Raw genomic sequence first — 18,516 nt, forward strand, 5'->3', positions numbered from 1 at the left:
ACACAGTATTCCAGATGTGGTCTAACCAAAGCAGAATAGAGGGGTAGCATTACTTCCTTAGATCTAGACACTATGCTCCTCTTGATGCAGGCCAAAATCCCATTGGCTTTTTTTGCCGCCACATCACATTGTTGGCTCATGTTTAACTTGTTGTCCACGAGGACTCCAAGATCTTTTTCACACGTACTGCTCTCGAGCCAGGCGTCCCCCATTCTGTATCTTTGCATCAAATTTGGGCATATCGGGTATTGGTGCCAAACTTGGTCCAGTGAATGACAATACATCCTGGATATCAGGTATTTACATTACGATTCGGAACAGAAGCAAAATGGCACTTATGAAGTAGCAACGAAAGTAATGTTATGGTTGGGGATCATCACAACATAAGGAACTGTATTAAGGGGCCGTGGCATTTGGAAGGTTGAGAAACACTGACCCACACCGCATTGCTCCATCTATGAGAGAAAGAGAAATATCTCAACACACTACTTTAGCACTTGGATTTAAGTTGGTGATGGCGGTAGTTTTCAAAAGTCTAGACATGTTGAAATGTTGTATTATTTAGCACGAGATCATTTCTCCACAGTGCTATTGTATGCACGCAAGATTTAGTGGGCAAATTATATTGCATAATTGAAGGCATTCTTGAGGAAACAAAATCCTCTTTGTGTTGCATTTAGCAGCAACTGGACAAAGTGTGGATGCTGTGAAATCCTTGTTCAACAGACTGGATGTGTTATAAAAGCATTGTAAGCAATATAGGACTGTAAGCACTTCAAGTGGAGTACTATCACATATATAATGTATAAAGACTTATATGAGTGTGCTGTCGCACGCTGGGCCTGTGCATAAAACTGTAGACAGGACATAAATTCTGTGTGCCCAACGGGACGCCGGGGCTGCCTCAGATTAAAGGCCCTTGGATTTCCTTAAAACAGTCTTTAGATTGCTTAAAGGTTCAACAAAGTTCTTTATTAATGAAAACAAACAGATATTTCAAGGCTTTCTTAACAGTCTATTGGCTCTTTCAATCTTGTCCACAGGGAACAGGCACTATCTTCATAACTGTATACTAACTAATGGGGAAACCCTTAACTTCTAATCTGGGCAGTCTGTACTTGCCTCTGTAGGCATGGAGCCCCTGCACCCGGTACCAACTGCGTCTGGCTTCCGCAAGCGACTCTTACCAAGCAGAGCTTTGTAGACTTCCAGGGAAAAAGAAGGAGTTCAGGTTTCAGTGATGGCTGGCTGAAGTCCTTCAGTAAAGGAGCTGTAAGGCTGTATGATCCTCGGCCAAGTTGTGGGCTGTATAACCCCGGCCAAGCTGTGGGCTGTATATCTCCCCGGCCAAGCCGTAGAAGACGAAGCTTTCTACAGGAGATCTTCGTTTTATGTCCTGTGTGAAAGGCTTCTCTGTGTGGACTGACCCAAAAAGGCTCCTATTCCCTCCAAAAACCCAAAAAGGGGGCGGGACCATGGAACCTAACTATTATTGACAGGTGGCTTGCCCTATGATTGCAGCCAAAAGAAGCCACCTATCTGCAGAGTACCTGAAACTTGGGACTACAACAAACATTCAATGCAAAGCAAACAAAATTGGAGCTCCTGGTACAGCTGTACCAGAACAATGAGAGAATAGTGATGTGATAACTAATAAGGAATGAAAGGTGCACCAGGATCACACAAAAAATTAAAAGCAGAGTTATGCTTAATAGAATGTTACTGTTCTAAAGTAGTGTTTCTCCAACCATAATGTTGTGTCCTGGGCCCGGTCCTGTTCAACATCTTTATTAATGACTTAGATGAATGGCTAGAAGGCATGATCATCAAGTTTGCAGACGACACCAAATTGGGGGGGAGAACCAATACTCCAGAGGACAGGAGCAGGAATCAAAACGACAGATTAGAGAGATAGGCCGAAACTAACAAAATGAAGTTCAACAGGGATAAATGCAAGATACTCCACTTTGGCAGAAAAATGCAAAGATACAGAATGGGGCACGATGCCTGGCTCGAGAGCAGGACGTGTGAAAAAGATCCTTGTGGACAACAAGTTAAATATGAGCCAACAATGTGATGTGACGGCAAAAAAAGCCAATGGGATTTTGGCCTGCATCAATAGGAGCACAGTGTCTAGATCTAGGGAAGTCATGCTCCCCATGCTCTATTCCACTTTGGTTAGACCATACCTGGAATATTCTGCCCAATTCTGGGCACCACAATTGACAAGCTGGAATGTGTCCAGAGGAGGGTGACTAAAATGATCAAGGGTCTGGAGAACAAGCCCTATGAGGAGCGGCTTAAGGAGCTGTGCATGTTTAGCCTGAAGAAGAGAAGGCTGAGAGGGGATATGATAGCCATGTATACATATGTGAGAGGAAGCCACAGGGAGGAGGGAGCAAGCTTGTTTTCTGCTTCCTTGGAGACTAGGATGTGGAACAACGGCTTCAAACTACAAGAGAGGAGATTCCATCTGAACATGAGAAGAACTTCCTGACTGTGAGAGCCGTTCAGCAGTGGAACTCTCTGCCCCAGAGTGTGGTGGAGGCTCCTTCTTTGGAAGCTTTTAAACAGAGGCTGGATGGCTATCTGTCAGGGGTGATTTGAATGCAATATTCCTGCTTCTTGGCAGGGGGTTGGACTGGATGGCCCATGAGGTCTCTTCCAACTCTTTGATTCTATGATTCTATGTGAGTGATGCAAATTGCATTTCAGCATAACATTCTCTTTTTCAAATGATTGACATTACATCCTATGGGAAAAGGGAGCAGGAAAAGATGACAAAGTCAAGGCAAACAAGACATTAGAGGGAGAAGGGATAACTACACAAGCATGTTACGTGAATATTGAGTTCCTTTCATTCGAGCAACGGAGCTTGGAACTTTGCCAGCGGAGCGGATGAAGCTTTATTAACTGAAAAGCTCTGGTCTGTCTTACAATGACGTGCAGCCCCAAAGAAGAAATTTAATGAATTATATTTTCGTAATTGCAAAATTACACACAATGGCTCTTAACAGTATTTGGCAAATGTCAAGAGGTTGCATGTTTAGAAATGAGATTTTAGAGTCAAGAGCATTTGAGCTAATCAAAATAATATTCCATTAATCCTCTTTCCACGGATGGGACCCAAATGTTTAAGCATCAGAGGGACATGCAGCGGAACACTAAATAGAGTGATGCAGAAATCATAGACATGGCAGGATTTTTTTTCCCACATATTGCAGAACATTTCAGCTTCTGCTAGGTGACACCTAACATTTATAGAATCATAGAATCATAGAATCAAAGAGTTGGAAGAGACCTCACGGGCCATCCAGTCCAACCCCCTGCCAAGAAGCAGGAACATTGCACTCAAATCACCCCTGACAGATGGCCACCCAGCCTCTGTTTAAAAGCTTCCAAAGAAGGAGCCTCCACCACACTCTGGGGCAGAGAGTTCCACTGCTGAACGGCTCTCACAGTCAGGAAGTTCTTCCTCATGTTCAGATGGAATCTCCTCTCTTGTAGTTTGAAGCCATTGTTCCATTGTGTCCTAGTCTCCAAGGAAGCAGAAAACAAGCTTGCTCCCTCCTCCACTCAAGAGTGGGAGAATTTTTATACTTTCCCTCTATGTGTGTTTTTCCCAGGATCCCTTTGATGTTTTGACATGTCTAGGTTTCATATTAGGTCTCGAAAACTCTTTGTTATCTTTCTTGGGCTGGGCTTTAGCACAGTGAGTTAAATCGCCAGCTGCAGAAAATCTTGCCAATCGAAAAGTCAACAGTTCAAGCCTGGATTGGGGTGAGCTCCCAGCTGTCAACCCAGCTTCTGCTCATCTAGCAGTTCAAAAACAGTAATGTGAGTAGATGAACAGGTACCTCTTTGGCGGGGAGGTAATAGAAGGTGTCCATGTGGTGATTCAATCAGGAGAGCATCTAAAGACAACAAAGCTTATAACAGCATTGAATGTTTGCCATGTATGTGTAGTGTAATTCGGCCTGACTCCCCTCAATAAAGTATATTATTATTATTATTATTATTATTATTATTATTATTATTATTATTATTTTACTGACACAAAAAACACAGTATGTCACAGCAAATGAGACAGGAGCAGAATTCAAAACGATCTTGGCAGACTAGAGAGATGGGCCAAAACTAACAAAATGAAGTTCAACAGTGACAAATGCAAGATACTCCACTTAGGCAGAAAAATCAAAATGCAAAGATACAGAATGGGGGACAGTACCTGGCTCGAGAGCAGTACGTATGAAAAAGATCTTGGAGTCCTCGTGGACAACAAGTTAAACATGAGCCAACAATGTGATGTGGGGGCAAAAAGAGCCAATTGGATTTTGGCCTGCATCAATAGGAGCATAGTGTCTAGGTCCAAGGAAGTAATGCTACCCCTCTATTCCGCTTTGGTTAGACCACACCGGGAATATTGTATCCAATTCTGGGCAACACAATTCAAGAGAGATATTGACAAGCTGGAACGTGTCGCCCAGAGGAGGGCGACTAAAATGATCAAGGGTCTGGAGAACAAGCCCTATGAGGCTTAAGGAGCTGGACATGTTTAGCCTGAAGAAGAGAAGGCTGAGAGGAGATATAATAGCCATGTATAAATATGTGAGAGGAAGCCACAGGGAGGAGGGAGCAAGCTTGTTTTCTGCCTCCCTGGAGACTAGGACGCAATGGAACAATGGCTTCAAACTACAAGTGAGGTCTTTTTCCCCCAAACTCTACCAGTGTTCACATTTGGGTGTATTTAGTGCTTGTGCCAAGTTTGGTCCAGATCCATAATTGTTTGAGTCCACAGTGCTCTCTGGGTGCTGGTGAACTACAATTCCAAAACTCAAGGTCAATGCCCACCAAACCCTTCCAGTATTTTCTGTTGGTCATGGTTGCCAAGTTTGGTTCAATTCCATCGTTGGTGGAGTTCAGAATGCTCTTTGATTGTAGGTGAACTATAAATCCCAGCAACTACAACTCCCAAATGACAAAATCATAATTTTTTGAGTGATGGTCACTCCTTGTGTTGTGAGACATTTTGTTGCCAAATTTGGTGTGATTTCGTTCATTGGTTCTTTTGTTTTTAAGGTACTCATTATGCACCGAGCATTTTTATATAAATAGATATATTATATTATTATTTTATTATATACTATATTATTATTATTATTACTATTATTATTACTACTACTACTATTATTATTATTATTATTTCCAAATGCCGGCTGAGATCTTTTAGAATGGCACACAGTGTGCCAATTACCACCAGGATCCACCTGTACTGTTTTATGCCAGAGCCTTTGCTTTCCTATTATTATTATTATTATTATTATTATTATTATTATTAATGTATGCAAGTTTTGGTATCATTTTTTTAAAAAGTAGACATTTTCTTATCTGTATATTTGTTTGATTGCAATTTATGCATGCCCACGTTGATTCAAGTGTTCTGTATGAATTTTTCCCACATTTTTGCCATAATGTATTGTCGAAGGCTTTCATGGCCAGAATCACTGGGTTGTTGTAGGTTTTTTCAGGCTGTATGGCCATGGTCTAGAGGCATTCTCTCCTGACATTTCACCTGCATCTGTGGCAAACATCCTCAGAGGTAGTGAGGTCTGCTGGAAAAGACAGTTCCAACAGTCCCAACAGACCTCACTACCTCTGAGGATGCTTGCCATAAATGCAGGCAAAACGTCAGGAGAGAATGCCTCTAGACCAGGGGTAGGGAACCTTCGGCCCTCCAGGTGTGGTGGACTTCAACTCCCACAATTCCTTGAGGCTCGTGTAAGCCTTTGGGGCCACACCTGGAGGGCCGAAGGTTCCCTACTCCTGCTCTAGACCATGGCCATCCAGCCCGAAAAAACCTACAACAACCCATTTTTGCCATATCCAGAAGGCGATGATGCTCTGAAACAAAAAGCAATTCTTATGTAGGTGATTAAAGCTATGACAAGTCTGGAATAAGAAGGGGGACTTTGGGGAAATGTTCCCCCAAAATACTTTCTTTTGCTTCCAAGCAGCTCTGCAAGAGTACATTTAGTTTTCCAATACCCACACAATTATGGCATCGACTTTGTTTCCAAAATGACAGCATACCTTGACTTAAATGTGCCTCATTTAAACTGGTGAAGCCTCGATATGTTTATCATCAGCAGAAATGTCCCATCCTGCAGAATAAAAGCTCTCTGTGCTAGCAGGAACACAGCAGGCAAATTTCAGCTCAAGGAGGCATGTTGTGTAAGAGAGGACAGACTGGTTGTTAGTGGCTTTCTTCCTATTGGGGATGCTTAATTAAAATATAAAATGTCAAAAAAGCTGCTATGAAATATGATATCCCTGTGGCACTCAACGAATTAAGTATATCAGCCACCAAAGGCGGAGTGCGCAGAGCTATATTTGTATGAAAGGATAAAATAGTTACGTTTAAAGCAGCTCCTAGCTAGGGAACAGACCCATTTACAAAGTGAGCATTAGGCCTTAAGAAAGGAAGACATTGTTGGCTTTTAGGGTGGAAATCAGAGGAGGATCTACATAATCTCCACATCCAGGTGCAACATAAAAGCATTTTGCCCAGTCACAATGTTTCATGGTTGGGATAATTTGTTGTCATAGAATTACCTTGTTTGCTTTTCCAAAGCAACATAATCTGCTTCTTTGAAGAGCTGGTTTCTCCCACACACACTCCTGGTTCTGCATCGTTTTAATATCATAACTCTGTCTTGCCTCCTTTTTATTTAGTTGAATTTACTTCTGAATTCTCAAGCGCTGAGGATTACCTGGGAAGGAATCCCACTGGAGCATTGCAGCATGCCCAAATACCTGGGAGTTTCTCTGGATCGTGCTCTGACCTACAAGAAGGATTGCTTGAATATCAAGCAAAAAGTGGATGCTAGAAACAATATTATATGAAAGCTGACTGGCACAACCTGGGGATCACAACCAGACACAGTGAAGACATCTGCCCTTGCACTTTGCTACTCTGCTGCTGAATATGCATGCCCAGTGTGGAACACATCTCACCACGCTACACAAGTAGATGTTGCCACTTATGTTGACCTGCATTCATTCTATAATGTGGATGAGCCCCAAGACATTAAGAAGAGCTGCTCCAAAATGTGAGGGAATCTCCTTCAAACAGAGGTTTCATTGGCCATTTGTTAGGAGCGCTTTCATTATGTGTTCCTTCATGGCAGAACGGGGTTAGACTGGATTGCCCTTGGGGTCGTTTCCAACTCTACAATTCTCTGATTTTATATCAATCACATCTCCATCAGAGAAGGAACAGAATTTAATATGGCCTTTGTAAGCCACATCAAGTCCTTCGGGAGATTTTGCGGGGTATAAATAAAGTTAATAATAATAATAATAATAATATGGAAGTAGGGTTTTTTTGCAAGACATATTGTATATCATGTTTAAATATCATAACTCTGGCTTGCCTCCTTTTTATTTAGTTGAATTTACTTCTGACTTCTCGAGCTCTGAGGATTACCTGGGAAGGAATCCCACTGGAGCATTGCAGCACGCCCAAATACCTGGGATTATTATTATTATTATTATTATTATTATTATTATTATTGTATGCAAATTTTGGTATCATTTTTTTAAAAAGTAGACATTTTCTTATCTGTTTATTTGTTTGATTGCAATGTATGCATGCCCACGTTGATTCAAGTGTTCTGTATGATGTTTTCCAACATTTTTGCCATATCCAGAAGGCGATGATGCTCTGAAAGAAAAGGCAATTCTTATGTGGTGCTAGAAACAATATCATACGAAAGCTGACTGGCACAGCCTGAGGATCACAACCAGACACAGTGAAGACATCTGCCCTTGCACTTTCTACTCTGTTGCTGAATATTAGGCTTGGGTAACCATGGAAATATTTGGTTCTAAACTCGTTTTGTTTTTAGGGGGCCCTTGCGTTTCGTTTTTTTCAATAATAATTCCGAAATTTTCTTTTTAAAAATTTCAAAATATACGAAATTTCGTAAAATTACGAATCGATTCGTTAATGGCGGATGCCATTGCGCAATATGCTAAAAAAACCTCAAAATGGGACAGGGGGAACTTCTGAAGCTTCCCTCTCCCTCTGTTGTCGACTGTTGGTGTGATAAAACAAACAACAACTATAAAACTTGCACCAGACATGCGAAAATAATTACGAAATAATTACGAAATAATTACAAAATAATTAAGAAATAAATTGAAAAAAATTGTTTCGAATCTAATTTACTCCTCACACTATTCCTGCATGGCTCAATATTGGATCGTAAGCTAATTTAAATACGAATTAATAACGAATTACGAAATTAACGAATGAAACCGCCCAAGCCTACTGAATATGCATGCCCAGTGTGGAACACATCTCACCACGCTACACAAGTAGATGTTGGCACTTGTCTTGACCTGCATTCATTCTATAATGTGGATGAGCCCCAAGACATTAGGAAGAGCTGCTCCAAAATGTGAGGGAATCTCCTTCAAACAGAGGCTTCAATGGCCATTCGTCAGGAGCGCTTTCATTATGTGTTCCTCCATGGCAGAATGGGGTTAGACTGGACGGCCCTTGGGGTCGTTTCTAATTCTACAATTCTCTGATTTTATATCATTCACATCTCCATCAGAGAAGGAACAGAATTTAATATGGAAATAGTTTTTTTGCAAGACACATTGAAAGAAGAGGCGCACATTGCCTCACTAATATGCCCATTTGTCAAGCTCTTGGAATACGTGAAGGAGGAAAAGGTCACAACAAGGAATTCACACTTTATAAAATGTGTATGTCTAAAAATATAATACAGTTGGAAAAAATCTTTTAGTTAAGTAAGGAAAATATATGCATTAGTTCAGTGGTTCTTAGCCTTTCTAATGCTGCGACCCCTTAATACAGTTGCTCATGTTGTGGTGACCCCCAACCATAATACAGGGTTAGTCAAAATGAATAGGCCAATAAGAAAATGAATTGTAGCCAAATGTATGTTTACTGTAACCAAACCACAGCTACGTAGCGACAGATAAACTATCAAAGTTTTTTTTGAGCAACACACATGTACGTTAATGCCGCTAGGCGTCACTAGGAGTCGCTGTTTTCAAAATGGCGGAATCAGGCAAAGAGAAGGCGTTTTGTGTGATGACATTTGCTAAAACAATGTCAGTAATTACGGTCCAGTGAGAATTTCGAGCCAAGTATGGCAAGGAACCACCTCATCGACATTCCATTGCGAGGTGGGTAAAGCAATTTGAGGAGACGGGCTGCTTATGCAAGGGTAAAACCACAGGACGACCGCGTGTCTCCGAAGACACAGTGGAATCCATTCGTGCATCCTTTCAACGAAGTCCCCAGAAGTCGACAAATCGTGTTGCCATGGAATTGAACGTTTCGCAAAAAACTGTGTGGCGCGTGTTACGCAAACGTTTACAGTTCAAGCCGTATAAATTGCAAATGGTGCAGACTTTGAAAAAAGGTGACTATTCGAAACGACACGATTTTTGCGAATCAATGCAGCGAAGACTAGAGGAGGAAGGCTTTGCCAACAGACTGGTCTTCAGTGACGAGGCAACGTTTCACCTGTGCGGGAAGGTCAATAGGCATAATCTCCACTTTTGGGAATCTGAAAATCCTCATGCCGTATTGGAACATGTAAGGGATTCGCCGAAGGTAAACGTTTTCTGTGCAATAACCAACCGTCACGTGTTTGGCCCATTATTTTCGCGGAGAAAACCGTAACAGGCATAGTGTACGCTGACATGTTGTCTGAATGGTTGATGCCACAGTTAGAAGAGAAAGTGCCCGATTTCGTATTCCAACAGGACGGTGCCCCTCCGCATTGGCACAACAGTGTACGCGAGTACCTCAATGAACACCTTCCCAGACGTTGGATTGGCCGTGCTGGAGTGACTGATCTTCAATTCCTCCTGTGGCCCCCCAGGTCCCCCGACCTCACACCATGCGACTTTTCTCTCTGGGTGTATGTGAAAGACACTGTGTTCCGACCTCCATTACCGCTGACCTTGGACGACTTAAAACAGCGCATATGTGCTGCATTCGATGCCATTACGTCGGATGTGCTGCAACGGATGTGGAATGAACTGGACTATCGCTTGGACGTCTGCCGTGTCACACGGGGCGCCATATCGAACATCTCTGAAGGTGAGACAAAACTTTGATAATTTATCTGTCGATACGTAGCTGTAGTTTGGTTACAATAAACATACATTCGTCTAAAATTAATTTTCTTATTGGCCTATTCATTTTGACTAACCCTGTATTATTTTTGTTGCTACTTCACAACTACAATTTTGCTACTGTTATGAATCATAATATAAATATCTGATATGCAGGATGTATTTTTATTCACTGGATCAAATTTGGCACAAATACATGATATGCCCCAATTTGAATGCTGGTGGGGTTGGCAGGGGATTGATGTTGTCATTTGGGAGCTGTAGTTGCTGGGATTTATAGTTTATCTACAATCAAAGAGCATTATGAACTCCAAAAATGGAATTGAACCACTCTTGCCACACAGAACTCCCTTGACCAACAGAAAATACTGGAAGGGTTTGGTGGGCATTGATCTTGAGGTTTGGAGTTGTAGTTCACCTACATCCAGAGAGCACTATGGACTCACACAATGATGGATCTGGACCAAACTTGCCATGAATATTCAACATGCCCAATGTGAATGAACACTGGTGGAGTTTGGGGAAAATAGACCTTGACATTTGAGAGTTTTAGTTGCTGGGATTTATAGTCCACCTACAATAAAAGATCATTCTGTTCCCCTCCAATGATAGAATTGGGCCAAACTTCCCACATGGAACCCCTATGACCAACAGAAAAGTATTACGTTTTTGGATGGTCTTTAGCGACCCCTCTGAAACCCCATCATGACTCCCCCAGTGGTCCTGACCCCCAGGTTGAGAACCACTGCATTAGTTAAACCGAAGGGGAGATTCACAATCTCACAAAGCGAGATTCAGAAAAATGCACGTGGAATTCAGAGATATGTAACAAAACAGAACAGAGATTTTCCCGTCCTTTAGTTTGCCATCCAGCAGGGATCACCTTGGCTACATAAACACTTCCAGGGCTTACAGTGGCATTTGTTCTATTAAGAGTTCTGCTGTAGCTCCCAAGGAACGCTGTAAGACAGTAAGACAGCTACTTTATGAAGGTACTTCCTTTAAAATACTGCTCATCCAATCTCTCCATTGCCTGGCTTGTTGCCCGGGTTCTTCTCCACAAAACCTACTTTGCTCGGCTGGTTCCATTCATCATAATAGAATGACTGGTCATGATATTTATCTAGATTAATCTCCCATTCTATCCCCAAAGTTGAGTGCGTGTTAACAGCTTTTCACAATTGAATGTATTGCTCTGATAATACACAAATCCTCACTCTCTTCTTTCACTTTCATTTTTCGCCAAGGCCGGTCCAAGATATTTTCCTTTCCGAGAAGAATAACAAGATGGCATTTCCTCAACGCTCCCAACCCTTTGTACATATAGATGCCAGTCACATTATAAAATGTCATTTTGCAATGGGATACAGTGAAATCTTCCAGTGGGGAAACATCCTCGAGCATGCCTGAAGGGAAAGATTCATACTGTACTCCAATCCCAAACTCAGCTACTTCAGGTGGTCACCACACTCTGTTCCAAAGAGGGGGAAAATGTGTCAATATCAGTTCTCCAAATTTAAATCCAGATTTTCCATGCTGCATTTTAATTAAAGTTAAAATGAAATTTCATATGCATTTTCATGTGCATTTCTCCCAAGATATTAATTTGTGCCCATACCTTGGGAAGTCAGATTTGGCCACCGTGGTACATGCTCTTGTTGCATCCCATTTAGATTACTGCAATGCGCTGTATGTGGGGTTGCCTTTGGAGACTGTTTGTGAAATGGCAGGGAGAAGGTTTCAGGAAAAGAGACAAAGAGAAGTCCGGAGGTCTCAAAAGCACAGATTTTATTTCCAGCTGGGGCTCTGGAGTAGACTATGTCCAAAAGCATCCAGAGCAATGATATAGGTGTGGACTATGGCTTTTATACCCTCCAATTGCAGTCAAACAAAGAACATGCATCTACATACATTGACCTCATTTACTATGTCATCTTAGCATCATACAAATATCAAGTTCTACCTTCCAACATGCAGACTGTGGCCAGGAAATCAGGAGAAGCTTACTTCTTGGGAGGAGAGCAATGTCCAATCTCGATAAAATAGTAAAGAGTAGAGACATCAGACTGGCAACAAAGATCCGCCTTGTCAAAGCCATGGTATTCCCTGTAGTCACCTACGGATGTGAGAGCTGGACCTGAGGGAAGGCTGAGCGAAGAAAGATAGATGCTTTTGAACTGTGGTGTTGGAGGAAAGTGCTGAGAGTGCCTTGGACTGCGAGAAGATCCAACCAGTCCATCCTCCAGGATATAAAGCCCAACTGCTCATTGGAGGGAAGGATACTAGAGACAAAGTTGAAGTCCTTTGGCCACATCATGAGGAGACAGCAAAGCCTAGAGAAGACAATTATGCTGGGGAAAGTGGAAGGTAAAAGGAAGAGGGGCCGACCAAGGGCAAGATGGATGGATGGCATCCTTGAAGTGACTGGACTGACCTTGAAGGAGCTGGGGGTGGTGACGGCCGACAGGGAGCTCTGGCGTGGTCTGGTCCATGAGGTCACGAAGAGTCGGAAACGACTGAATGAATGAACAACAACAACACCTTCCAACATGCAAAAAGCATGTCTCTGTGTCTTTCTGAAGAGCAAGCATCTTACATTCATCAATCAAGGGGCCTAACTTTGACCTGTCAGGAGGGAGAGGGGGGCTCCTTTTAGAGCCTAGTTGTACCAGTCTGTTGCCACTAGCACAGGCTTATCTCTCTCCTGGAATGTATAGATAACATGCTCCCTCTTCAGCTCCCCTCTTGCTGTGCCTGGACAGCAGCTCGCTTGTCCGTTAGCATTCTTTCTATACAGAGAGAACTTGATTTTTCTATACATTTCAGTGCTTATAAAGTACATACAATTTATACATAAATAAATATCTATTTTTCCAATATCTCCTCATCATTTGGAAGCTACTAATGATCCAACGGGCAGCAGCCAGGTTTCTAACAGGAGTAGCGTACAGGGAGCATACAACTCCATTGTTACGTCAGCTCCATTGGCTACCAGTCTGCTACTGAGCACAATTCAAAGTGCTGGCATTGACTTATAAAGCACAAAACAATACTATATGTTCTTTTGTATTATCAAAAGAACATATAGTATTCCATTTACCAAAATCCCCAGTACATAGTTAAATTCAGTGGCACACAGCAAAATCAAAAGGAGCAGCCGCTCTCAAACATAACAGTACTAGGTCTGGATAAGGATAAGGATTCCATTGTATATAGGCTTCAGGGATACATTAAATAAGAAAAGTCATATAAACAAAGTAAGCATTGAGTCATGAGGCTATATGCAAACTGAAGACAATAATGAAGATGGAGCGCCATTCTCAAAACAATCTTCATGGAAAAAAACCAAATCAAGTCCAGTGAAAATGGAGCATTGCTTTTCAAAATAAGTCTTCAAAGGAAAAGTCCAAATGGCATTCAACAGGGGTCCCCGGATATTTTTGTACCCTGTTTCAGGGAAAGCAATCCCCTTCCTCAGGAGTTGATAAAATCAGTGGTCGTGAGGGGGTGTCAGAGGGGTTGCCAAAGACCATCAGAAAACACAGTATTTTCTGTTGGTCATGGGGGTTCTGTGTGGAAAGTTTGGCCCAATCCTATCATTGCTGGGGCTCAGAATGTTCTTTGATTGTGGTTGAACTATAAACTTCAGCAACTACAACTCCCAAATGTCAATGTCCATTTCCCCCAAACTCCACTAGTGTTCACATTTGAGTATATTGAGTATTCATGCTAAGTTTGTTCAAATCCATCATTGGTTAAGTCCACAGTGATCTCTGGATGTAGGTGAACTACAACTCCAAAAATCAAGGTTATTGCCCACCAAACCCTACCAGTACTTTTTGTTGGTCATGGTAGTTCTGTGTGCCAAGTTTGGTTCAATTCTGTCGTTGATGGAGTTCAGAATGCTCTTTGATTGTAGGTGAACTATAAATCCCAGCAACTCCAACTCCCAAATGACAATATCAATCCCTCCCAACCCCACCAGTATTCAAATTTGTGTGTATAGAGTATTTGTGCCAAATTTGGTTCAGTGAATGAAAATACATCCTGCATATCATGTTTACATTACGATCCATAATAGTAGCAAAACTACAGTTGTGAAATAGCAACAAAAATAATTTTATGATTGGGGGGTCACCACAATATGAGGAACTGTATTAAGTAGGCCTGTCAGTTTTAGTTCGTTAATTCGTTAATTCGTTATAAAATCGTTATTTTTGCATATCCGACGCGATTTCAAAACATATTTTCAAACCCGGAAGGGTTTAAAAATATCGAAACAGCAGCCCCATTTTTTTTTACGAGCTGAAGCTCCGCTCGTTAATGGGATGGAGGCTGCTGTGCTGCTGGTGCCCGGCTGCTGCGCCCTCCTCCTCCTCCTCCTCCCAGCTGTGTTGCAGGAAGTGCCGGGACTCGGGAGGAGGAAGAGGGCGCAGCAGCCGGAGCCGATCGGATGGCGCGCGCGCTCCTGCGCCCTCTTCCTCCTCCTCCTCCTCCCGGCACTTCCTGCAACACAGCTGGGAGAAGGAGGAGGAGGAAGAGGGCGCAGGAGCGCGCGCGCCATCCGATCGGCTCCGGCTGCTGCGCCCTCCTCCTCCTCCTCCTCCCAGCTGTGTTGCAGGAGTGCCGGGACTCGGGAGGAGGAGGAGGAGGAAGAGGGCGCAGCAGCCGGAGCCGATCGGATGGCGCGCGCGCTCCTGCGCCCTCTTCCTCCTCCTCCTCCTCCCTGCACTTCCTGCAACACAGCTGGGAGAAGGAGGAGGAGGAAGAGGGCGCAGGAGCGCGCGCGCCATCCGATCGGCTTCGGCTGCTGCGCCCTCTTCCTCCTCCTCCTCCTCCCGAGTCCCGGCACTTCCTGCAACACAGCTGGGAGGAGGAGGAGGAGGAGGGCGCAGCAGCCGGAGCCGATCGGATGGCGCGCGCGCTCCTGCGCCCTCTTCCTCCTCCTCCTTCTCCCAGCTGTGTTGCAGGAAGTGCCGGGACTCGGGAGAAGGAGGAGGAGGAAGAGGGCGCAGGAGCGCGCGCGCCATCCGATCGGCGAGGAGGAGGAGGAGGAGAAGCGGGCGAGAGACGAGAGAAAGGCCGAGCGCGGGGCCACAGGCCCTACAAGCTGAAGAAGGAGAAGGTGAGGAGGGAAGGGCTTGGCGCAAATGGGAGGGGAAGCAAGGCTGGCCGGGCCTCGCAGGGAGAGAGCCAGGAAGGCAGGCCTCTTCTCTGGGCCTTGGATGGGCCACTGCAGCAGAAGCAATTTGCCTTTCCCATGGCAAGAAACAGGATTTGCAGCCATGCCAGCCCAGTCCCTCCCCAGCACACAAACATATGTCTATTTGCCCTACATCTCTATCTTTTAGGCCTGTTTGATCAAGAAAAAATTTGTTCTAAAATGTTTTGTAAATATTTACGAAATTTCGTAAATAACAAAACATTTTTTTGGAAAGTTTTGTAAATATTTTAAATATCGAAACAAAAAAACACCCCAATTAAGAATCGATTTTAGAAACAAATTTTTTCTTGATCAAACAGGCCTAGTATTAAGGGGTCGTGGCATTAGGAAGGCTGAGAACCACTGTTCTACAAAATAGTGCTGCTTCACAAACTTTAGACAATACATAGGTCTTTTACAGGGGCGGCTCAACCCATTACGCAAAGTAAGCCTTTGCAGTATAGTTGATTTTGCCCAGGGGCGCTCTTGAGGTACCCTTGCGGGAAAATAGACCTTGGCATATGCGAGTTGTAGTTACTGGGATGTATAGTTCACCTACAATCAAAGAGCATTCTGAGCTCCACCAGTGATGGAATTGAACCAAATATGGCACACGACGAACAGAAAATATATATCAGTGATTGGTTTGGGGTGGGTGGGGGGCGTCAAAAGACTGTTAGGTTACCATTGAAAATTACCTAGGGCTGCCTCTGCACACAGGCACCAACATTTGTGAATGACTGCCGCCCCCTCCTCTATTTTTGCAAATATTTATATACCCTCAGGTAAACAAGAATATTTTTTGTCATGGAAAGTACTTTGACCTTAACTCTTCCTGTCCCATCAACCTCTTGATGGAAAGTACCTTCTTGCACCTGCAAACTTTGCGCTTAACCACAAACCAACTTCCTATGCAAGCTCGCTAATATAACGACTTTTCAAAAAGCCAAAACCTGGAACTTTGTATCACCTCTATACTAACATTTCGGTTAAAGCTTTTAATTTTTAATATTTCTTAGGCTTATGCCTCCTTCAGAATCTCATCCAAAATTGAACCAGAGTAAGAATAAAGGCATTGACTTTTCCTTTTATACATCTTCAAATGCAGTGATTAGTGGGGGGGGGGGGGGGGCAAAATACTGTTTGCTTACCGTTGAAAATTACCTAGGTAATTTTGGAAAAATTGGGTAACAATGGAAAAATTTGTTTCTAAAATCGATTCGTTTTTTGGGGGTTTTTGCGTTTCGTTATTTAAAATAATTACAAAATTTTCCTTTTAAAAAGTTCGATATTTACGAAATTTCGTAAATGTGATAAATTTATAAAACAATAACTAATCGATTTCCGAAACAATAATGAATTGATTCGTTAATGGCGGACACGACCGCGAAATACGCTAAAAAACCTCCAAATGGGACAGGGGGAACTTCTGGTGTGATATTATAATTTTTTTTTCATTAATTAAACAAAAAACAATTATAAAACTTGCCCCAGACATGCGGAAATAATAACAAAACGACCTCAAAACGATAACGAAACGAATACATAATGAAATACGAAGCATTTACAAAACGTATTTAAAAATTTGTTTTTTTAAGAATTGCTCCAGAATGGTTCGTTATCGTTTTGTAATTGAAAAAATTAACGAATTATTAACGAATTACGAATTAACGAAATGAAACCGCCCAGCCCTACTGAACATCATGGCTCATAAAAGTAGCCTGATAAACACAATGTCTTGGCAGCCACTAAAGATGGGCTGTGAAACCAAAGAGATGCTGGGATCATCATATTCTAATCATTGGGATCCTCCAGTTATATTAGCAGAGACTGAGCTAAAGTCTGATATGCTCCTTTAGGAAATGTGAGAGTCTTTCCATTACAGAAATCATTGTAGCCTAGCCAAACTATAATAGCTTCTCTATTCTCTTGTGCTTCTACATATGTGTAACTGTTCAATATAATTATTGTTGCTCATAAAAAAATAAATTCCAGCCAATAACATGCCGGCCTTCTTTGACATTTTGTTCCAAAATAAGTTATGGCCCCGATATTTCCCAGTTGCAATATGAGTCCCTAACAATAATAAAGTTGTCACGAGGAGAGTGTGATGGACCACTTTGCATTGTTGTAACAGCCTTTCTGCATTATAACTGTTTGTAAGTTTATGTCATCTTCATAAATGTGATCAATGCAAATAATAAAGTTCTAAGACAGCTGTGGCTTCTTATTCCCTCTCTCTTCAATCCTAAAACCTTGAAGCCCGAGTAATCCCTTTTCAAGCTGACTTCTCAGTCTGCTGCTGAACTTTTTTCATAATATGCTCTGAACCTTTTGGAGCAGTGAAACTAGACAGAAAAATGTCTCCATTTGTCATTTCTAAGAGTGTATTTTATTTTTATTTTATTGAAATTGAATCCAGACAAGACAGAGGTACTCCTGGTTAGTCGCAAGGCCGAACAGGGTACAGGGTTACAGCCTGTGTTGGACGGGGTCGCACTCCCCCTGAAGACGCAGGTTCGCAGCTTGGGTGTGATCCTGGACTCATCGCTGAGCCTGGAACCCCAGGTTTCGGCGGTGACCAGGGGAGCATTCGCACAGTTAAAACTCGTGCGCCAACTGCGACCGTACCTTGGGAAGTCTGACTTGGCCACGGTAGTCCACGCTCTGGTTACATCCCGTCTTGATTACTGCAACGCTCTCTACGTGGGGTTGCCTTTGAAGACGGCCCGGAAGCTCCAATTAGTCCAACGGGCGGCAGCCATGATACTAACAGGAGCGGAGCGCAGGGAGCATACAACTCCTCTGCTGCACCAGCTCCATTGGCTGCCGATCTGCTACCGGGCTTAATTCAAAGTGCTGGCATTGGCCTTTAAAGCCCTAAACGGTTCTGGCCCAACCTACCTATCCGAACGTATCTCGGCCTATCAGCTCACCAGGACCCTAAGATCTTCTGGGGAGGCCCTGCTCTCTATCCTGCCTGCTTCACAGGTGCGGCTGGCGGGGACGAGAGAAAGGGCCTTTTCTGTGGTGGCCCCTCGGCTTTGGAATGCCCTTCCCATGGAGGTAAGATCAGCCCCCTCGCTGATGGTGTTTCGAAAAAGACTGAAGACCTGGATGTTCAAACAGGC

Source organism: Anolis sagrei, chromosome 7 (genome assembly GCF_037176765.1).
Source record: "Anolis sagrei isolate rAnoSag1 chromosome 7, rAnoSag1.mat, whole genome shotgun sequence".
Classification (NCBI taxonomy): domain Eukaryota; kingdom Metazoa; phylum Chordata; class Lepidosauria; order Squamata; family Dactyloidae; genus Anolis; species Anolis sagrei.